Below are 8,545 nucleotides of genomic sequence, written 5' to 3' on the forward strand. Positions count from 1 at the left end.
CATTCGTACGAACTGGAGACACTAGCAGTAGTAAGCGCCGTTAAGCATTTCCGACACTACTTACATGGACGGAAATTCTTAGTAGTTACGGACTGTAATTCTTTGAAAGCCTCCAGCAACAAAGTAAACTTAAACGACCGGGTTTATAGGTGGTGGGCTTATTTGCAAACATTCGATTTTGACATCATGTATCGAGAGGGTAAACGAATGGCCCACGTAGATTTCTTTTCGCGAAACCCCGTAGACTTGAATCGCCGTATGATAGACAAGGTCGCAGAGAAAGAGATTAATCTGGCCGAGATCTCCGAAGACTGGCTATTAGCGGAACAACGTCGCGATCCGCAAATCTCCGAAATCGTTAATAAATTACAGAACGAAGAGCTCGCGGAAGATATCGCGAATACCTACGAACTGCGATCCGGTACACTTTACCGTAAAGTACAACGAAAGGGCAGAACCCTTTGCTTACCCATTGTTCCGAGAGGTTTTAGATGGTCCGTCATCAACCATGTGCATCAGTCAATTATGCACTTAGGATGGGATAAAATGCTCGAGAAGCTCTATGAGTATTATTGGTTCGAGGGAATGGCGAAGTATGTTCGCAAATTTGTCGAGAACTGCCATGCTTGTAGAGTTTCGAAGGCTAGTTCAGGTAAAATACAGGCTGAACTGCATCCTATACCTAAGACCGGCATACCGTGGCATACGGTGCACATGGACATAACGGGCAAGCTGAGTGGCAAGAATGACTCGAAAGAGTATGTCGTCGTCTTGATCGATGCCTTTATTCGTGCACTTACATCACACACGCAAATTGGATTCGCTTAGCGTTATCAAGGCACTTAAGTCCGCCGTGTTTTTGTTCGGTAGTCCCTGTCGGATAATAGCAGATCAGGGTAGATGTTTCACGGGCCGGGAATTTCAAGAATTCTGTGCAAGCAAACAAATCAAAGTTCATTTGATCGCGACCGGTGCAAGTAGGGCCAATGGGCAAGTAGAACGTGTTATGAGCACGTTAAAAAATATGTTCACAACGGTAGAAACGACCGGGCGTTCATGGCAAGACGCGATCGGGGAGATGCAATTGGCTTTGAATTGCACCATCAACCGCGTAACCAAATCGAGTCCTTTAGAGTTATTGATTGGTAGAGCAGCAAGACCGTATGACTTATTACTACCTGATAACATCGAGGAAAAAGAAATAGATATCTCCAGTGTAAGACAACAGGCAATAAAAGAGATGGAAACTAGTGCTAGGTATGACAAAGAGAGATTCGATAAAACCAAAGCTAAAGTAGTTAGGTTTAATCCTGGTGATTTGGTACTACGCCAAAATGAAGAAAGGAACCAGACAAAATTGGATCCAAAATTCAGGGGTCCGTTTGTGATATCGGAGGTCCTGGAAGGAGACCGATATACCTTGAAAACACTGGATGGGAAAAGGTCATACAAGTACAGTCATGACAGGTTAAGGAAAATGCCGGATAGTCGCATTCCTGCGGAGTTGGATGTCTGTTGTGATGACGAGAACAGTGACCATGGCGATGTGAGTACCCCGATCCCAGAGGATCGTAGAATTATATGAGCCCAGGTGCGGCCATGGGACGGAGTTCAGTGCGGTCAGGCACTGGGAGTGACGATGTCACGAAGCTGGGAGCCGGTTTAGTACCGACAGCGACGATGTCACGAAGCTGGGAGCCGGTTTAGTACCGACAGCGACAATGTTACGAGGTTGGAGCTGGTTTAGTACCGATAGCGACAATGTCACGACGTTGGAGCTGGTCTAGTACCGACAGCGACAATGTCACGGATTTGGAGCTGGTCTAGTACCGACAGCGACGATGTCACGAAGCTGGAGCTGGTCTAGTACCGACAGTGACAATGTCACGAGGCTGGAGGCGGTCTAGTGTTGACAGCGATCGTGTTACGAAGCTGGTTATGTAACGAACTTTGAGAGTATGTGCGATTCGAAGGATGAGACCCATTTGGGTGTGAAATCGAGAATGGTCCGTCATGTCATTACGACCCGACTGAAAGCACGCAGAATGCAACTGGCACTTTGAATGCTAATCACAATGATACTAATCTTGTTTCCTTTTGTTTTGTTGACGAAGGTACACCCGAGGACGTGTGATAGTCAGGATGGCCGTGTCGGAGATGAAAGGAAAGCCGAAGCCTTTCCTTGGAAATTTTGGGAACATCCTCTAGTACCTTAGCCTAGATTTTATTATAGTTGTAATTGCTTAAGATTTGTAATAAGCGAGATTGGGTTCGAGGTGACAATCGGTCGCTGAACGTAGCCACGGTCACGGGATGGATGTTTTATCTAACGGAGGTTTGGAGTGGTTGTATGTGTTTTCCGAGAAATGTGGTTGTGGCGGCATGCGGCCTCGAGAGCGGGCCTAGCCACGTGTGATGTTGCCTCGGAGGTGCCGATGCAATGGGACATACATTGTATTAGTAATCAAAACTCCAGGCAGAAACTGCCTAGCAACGGCGTTTGGAACTTTCTCGATGCTTCCAACGAGTGTGCCTAGCAACGGCGTTTGGAACCTTCTCGATGCTTCCAAACGGGTATAGAAAACAAAATGCAATCGTACAGGGAGAAAAATCTCCACGAGGCTGGCATTCTTGCGATTGCCTTGGAGAGTGATACATCGAGCGTTTTCGACGATCGCATTTGCGTCTAAGTTAGTTTCGCTTAGTAAGGAGTTATCCCGGTGACCGTGGATTCGTTTGAACTCAAACATTGCTAATAGTATTATTTAATTTAATTATTCGTAGATCGTATTATTCATTAGGCTTAGTGTTTGTTAGACTTATTATTAGTTGTACTTATTATTTGTTAAGCTTAGTGATAGACCTGTATATACGTGTAAATAAAATCTCGGCTTTGTGAAACGATGGCTAGTCCACATGAAGAGTCGTCGCGCGCCCAAAATTCGAATCCTGATCCGACATATATATATATATTCCTGGCGTTTCAATTATTTTCCCCTTTTGTAGTTATTCTTATTTCCTGGTTTATTTAGAATTGTGTGTATATGTATTTTGTTTATTGGTTGGATCCGTTAATCGCCCTCGTTTTGTTAATTCTTCCTTTCGTTTCGTAGTGCCGTGTGTTCGTTTGTGCATTCAAATCCTTACTCGCGTGTTTTGTATAGAATGGTTTTCTTGTTCTTGTTACGGCGCGTGTGGAGCGCGGGACGTGACAACTGGAAATGTAACGCACTACCGTTTAAGCGTCGAAACAAGCAAAATAGCTCGCAAATCGCGAAGATTTCGTCGATTTCGATGAAATCTAGCCGTCATTTCCTTCCCGTTGGAGATATTTCGACGTTTAAGCGCTCGTTGAACTCCATTTTACACTGCAAATGCAATGCACTACCGTTTAAGCGTCGAAACAAGCAAAATAGCTCACAAATCGCGAAGATTTCATCGATTTCGATGAAATCTAGCCGTCATTTCCTTCCCGTTGGAGATATTTCGACGTTTAAGCGCTCGTTGAACTCCATTTTACACTGCAAATGCAATGCACTACCGTTTAAGCGTCGAAACAAGCAAAATAGCTCACAAATCGCGAAGATTTCGTCGATTTCGATGAAATCTATCCGTCATTTCCTTCCCGTTGGAGATATTTCGACGTTTAAGCGCTCTTTGAACTCCATTTTACACTGCAAACGCAATGCACTACCGTTTAAGCATCGAAACAAGCAAAATAGCTTGCAAATCGCGAAGATTTTGTCACGTAAAGTTGGTAATTGGGTGGTAGTAAGAAGGCTGAGTCGTAACCCAACTACTTATTTTCCTTTATAAAACTTTATTATAAATGTTCACACTTACAAAATAACACCGAACCGGAGAATAGGGGTTGTATGAGTACAGCAACTAGAAGAGGAACAAGAACTGCCCGAGCTGGGTGAAGTCTCGGTTTATATACGTTTTGGTTTTAGGATGTTGAGGGGCTAGGTGTAGGTTATGATGTAGAAAGTGTCCGAAGGTCGGGGGTCCATATCCTATCTCTGATGTGGACTGAGGTGCATCACAGCCTTGGTGTATGTTATGATGATAAGGTGGTGATGTATCCAAAAGTGTCCAAAGGTCGGGGGTCCATATCCTATCTCTGATGTGGACTAAGGTGCGTCACAGTCTTGGTGTATGCTATGATGATAAGGTGGTGATGTGTCCAAAAGTGTTCGAAAGTCGACCGTCGATGTATTATCACTGATGTAGGTTGAGATGTGATTGATGTCACATACCCCCCTCTTTAGATTGATTTTGGTCCTCCAAAATCTTAGTGTTTCCTCAGTATGGAGCGATGGAATTGGACTCTGACTGGCTCGACTTGTACTTGTTCTTCTTCGTCGTGGTATATGCTTTTGCTATTTCAACCTGTGAAGGTTGTTGGTTGGTTAAATTTCGACTACGATTAATAGGGATAATTTGCGAAGTTTGACGAAATGCCGCAGTATCACGTGTTGAATCTTTTGTAGACTTTCTAACAGCCTGTGATATAGAATGAGTTAGTGGTCTTTGAGTAATGTCTTTTATACTATCTTGTTGTTTCTTTATAGTTTAATTGTTATCCAGTTGTTCCTTTGATACTTGCATTTCTTTGTTTTGTTTAGCAACTTCTAAAGCCTTTTCAGCATCTACAACTGGTTCTTTTTCCATGCATGTAATTTCTTCTTCGACCAGTACAACTGTGCTTTCCTCTATAGTTCGTGTTTTTGTGTCATTTAGTAAACTTTTCAATTCAATTTGCACAGTATCTGGAGCTTTGGATACCGACTGACTATCATCTTCTGCATTTTCAACACCCCAATCATCAAAGATATCCTGAATTGCATTTCTTTTGTTAGTTATGCGCATTTTATCTGCTTCACTTATAGATTTATTCCTTCCTTCTGTATTAGCAACATGTATAAGTACGACAATTTTATTATGAATAATTTTCTTTTCTACATTAATTTTATGTAAACTATCAAAAGATCAATCTTGCCATTTCCATTTGTTGTTTCTTGTTATTCTTTTCTTTAATATCAATGTCATCTGCAGTTTCTAGATCACTACTCCTGAGGTAATAGGAGTTATAGAATCGTTTCTTGTCTTTGTATGATTTAATACGTCATAATTGTCTTTCTGGCTACAATTTTCAGAAACTTCTTGAGCCACAATTTCTGTTGACATTACTTCTATAATTGTTCCATCACATTCTCGTGCATAATCTATCAAATTAAATTCTTCATTTGCAATTTCAGCGTTCTTCGTTCCTTTTTCTTCGGCAGAAACATTTTTTTCTTCATTGGAATTTACAACAGCATCCTTTTCATGTACAGTTAAAATAATATTTTCTTCTGTACTTTCATTCATATCATTAATATAATAGTTTCTACAGTTAGTACCATTACTTCTGAACTACTATCAACTAGTTTAGACAAATCTGTGTCTGTATCCGTGACATGCAATGTTTGGGCTTTATCATCAAAAGTTTCACGAAGTGTTTTAATTAATGCTTGACACTGAGCATTAATAACACTAACTGTATCTATATTTAACACTGTACAAACGTTGTGTTTCTCAATGTTTTGTTCACCCTCATTTGTATTAAATATTTCAACATCATTCGTACTTTCTTTATCTAAAGATGTGTCACCTGCATATCTTGAATGATCTCCAATCTCAGTTGTATTTTCTGCTTGCTCTTCTTGAAATTTCTCATCTTTTTTTTTTTTACATTGATCATCAATTTGTGGGCCCTTATTTATTATTTCTTGTTCTACTTCATTAATCGCAACGTTCTTTATGCTCTCTTTCTCACTACTTTCCTTACTGTACAAATTTTTTTTGTTTTTATTTAAATCTGTTACATCACATTTATTTACTACTAAACCATCTTGAATTGTATTATCTGTACATTCCTGTGACTTATTTTTTTTTTATTTTCTGGAATATCATGCACATTCTTTATAATATCAGTCGTTGATTCTGATATTAATGAAAAAGATACATCTACTTTTATCGATGATTCTACTTTATTAATGTCACTGTGCACTTCATCTAGTTGTTCCATAGTAAAACATCAAGATTGTTACAATTACTTAAGTCATGGATTGTTATTTAAATATTTACTGCACTTTTCCATCAATGTAACCCTTTATGGCAGTTTGACATTCTACAGAACACCAATGCTGTATCAGTTTATATTTTTCTTCATCATGAAGTTTTATTATATCACCTAATTCTTCCTGATGTTTTTTTTTCTTTTTTTTCAATTTTCAAATAAGAGTGTGTTTTCTATGTGAATCTTCTAATTCTTGGTTCGCCTCGAGTAAGCGATTATTAACATCTTTGGAAAGTTTTTGGACGTTTTCCAGTTCTTTTCTAAGAAAATTATTTTGTTCGTTCATATCTTTTACTTTACCTTCAATTTCTACCCTACGCAATATTTCAAATTTATTTTCATTGACAAGGATCATTTTTCTTCTTTTTCAAAATCCAGTTTCAATTTATTAGTTTCTTCTTCATATTTATATCCAAAATCACCCACTTTTTCATATTCACCCTTTAGTTCGTCTAGTTCACATTGAAGGACAGATTATTTGTCCTTGTGGTTCAAGAACTACATTTTATCTCTTTTGCATCTTTAGCTCCAGCTTATCACGTTCCTCCATTGAATTACTAACACATGAATTAAGTTTGGCCTTCTTTCTGTTGTTCCAGCAGGTCAACTTCATATTTGTGACTTATGTTATTCCTCCTAATTTTATTGTTAGTTCTTCAATTTGTATTCCAAAAGATTGAACTCTTTTCACGTGTGCGTGTTTTTTTTTTCATCTATCTATCTGAATATTATAACAAAGACTTTACATTGAATATTTTATTAAAATTGTAATATTTTCATAAACGCTTCAAAATCCACAGTCTATTGATCAACTCCTCTATCCTTTCTCTTTCTCCTCACTAAAATAGATAAATTCCTAATGTAGTTCGTGGATAATTTTTTTTTCTCTAAAGCAAATCACATTTATCATCTGATATATTTTTTGAAATAATTTCTGTCTGTTCATTTTCTTCTTTTCCCCTACTTCTTTTTCTCCTTCTAATGAATTCTTTTTATTTTTTATTAGGTAATTCTTGTGACTCTTTAAAGCGCTTCGCAAAATTTTATTTGTGTCTGACTGTCTTGTTTGATTATAAACAATTTTTTCAAATTTTGGCGAAGTAGCAGGCTTTGTAGCAACATTATAACGACTGCTCCGTTTACTACTATCTAACATAGATGGAGATGGATTCTTGTCATCTTTATTCTCTAAAGACTTCTCTTGTGTATTAGCATCTAAATTTCTCGACATAAGATCTGCTGAAGTTTTTAATTCTGTAGTGTCACACGCATTTTTCGCTGTCATCATTTGGTCTTCTTCTATAAGCAAATGTTCATTATTGTAAGCATCATCTCTTGCTTTTTGTATGGATTCTAATGATATATTTTGTTCAACGTTGTCTATTGATTTTGTATCATTTTCAGCAGTTGATTTACTAACTGCTTCTAATTCCTTCGTTTCAATTTGGTTTTCTTTATTTGTATCGCCGTCCAAAATATTTCTCATTGAAATATTATCCTTCTTGTTATGATCTTTTTCTGCTTCTCCTAAACTTTTACTTTTTTTGTCAAACCATTCTTGTAAATTTTGAGTATCTTGTGACGAAGATGGTGACAAATCATTATACAATACTGCAATATCTTCTTTCCTTCGTTTCACAGACTCTTTCTGGTATTCTGTCGAGCTATTGACATCAAACATTAAGTCTGTTTTAATGAAAATATAATCCTGTGAAGCGGTGTCAATTGATACTTTCTTTTCATAAGAATTTTCTACATTAGACTGCAATTCTTTTGAAAATTCTTTCAAAACCATTTCTTCATTTCCTACAGTAACGTCTGTTTTCTGCAAGCTTTTGTTCAAATTATTAGAAACTAAACTACCCTGATAACTCCGACTAGTAGCTTCTTTAATAGTCTCCTTTAACAGTTTTCTTAACTCGATTTCGTCAATTGTTTTTCGTAGCAATTCGATTTTTTTTATCGAGGCGTTGACCCTCTTCTTTTGCTTGTTGGAAAAGGTCCATGCTTCTTCGCAGTCGCGCGATTTGCTCCCGTAGTTGGTTTGTCATTTTAATACTTTGTTCGTCCCTACCAGTGCATGCTTTACCTTTCCACATCGTTTTAAATGTCGCTAACTCTTTGTCTGAGTCTGGTTCAAAGCTAGATAGTCTGCCTCTATATGTAAAATGAATCCAGCGTTTACCTTGATTTGTTAGCTTCCGTAGATGCTTCCAGTTCCAAAGGCCTCCTGGTTTCGTGGATTAAGAATTCGTCGCCGAGGATGAACGTAGTCCAAGTTAGTCCTTCCCGTAGGTATGGATGTCCTTGTTTTCCAGACGAAGCGATGTTTCACAATCCTGGGGTCTAGCGTCCGTAGAAGCTTTATGAATATTTCTTCCGGTTTCGTTGATAGTTACTTCGTTGTCGCGGATGACAGTA

At 38.4% G+C, this 8,545-nt stretch overlaps 1 pseudogene; it reads right to left on the reverse strand.

The window, feature by feature from the left end:
* Positions 1-7,423: 7,423 nt before the first annotated feature.
* LOC117215663 lies at positions 7,424-8,024 on the reverse strand (annotated as a pseudogene).
* Between the last annotated feature and the right edge of the window lie 521 nt (positions 8,025-8,545).

The sequence above is a fragment of the Bombus bifarius genome, unplaced genomic scaffold (assembly GCF_011952205.1).
Source record: "Bombus bifarius isolate JDL3187 unplaced genomic scaffold, Bbif_JDL3187 scf7180000009762_frag, whole genome shotgun sequence".
Classification (NCBI taxonomy): domain Eukaryota; kingdom Metazoa; phylum Arthropoda; class Insecta; order Hymenoptera; family Apidae; genus Bombus; species Bombus bifarius.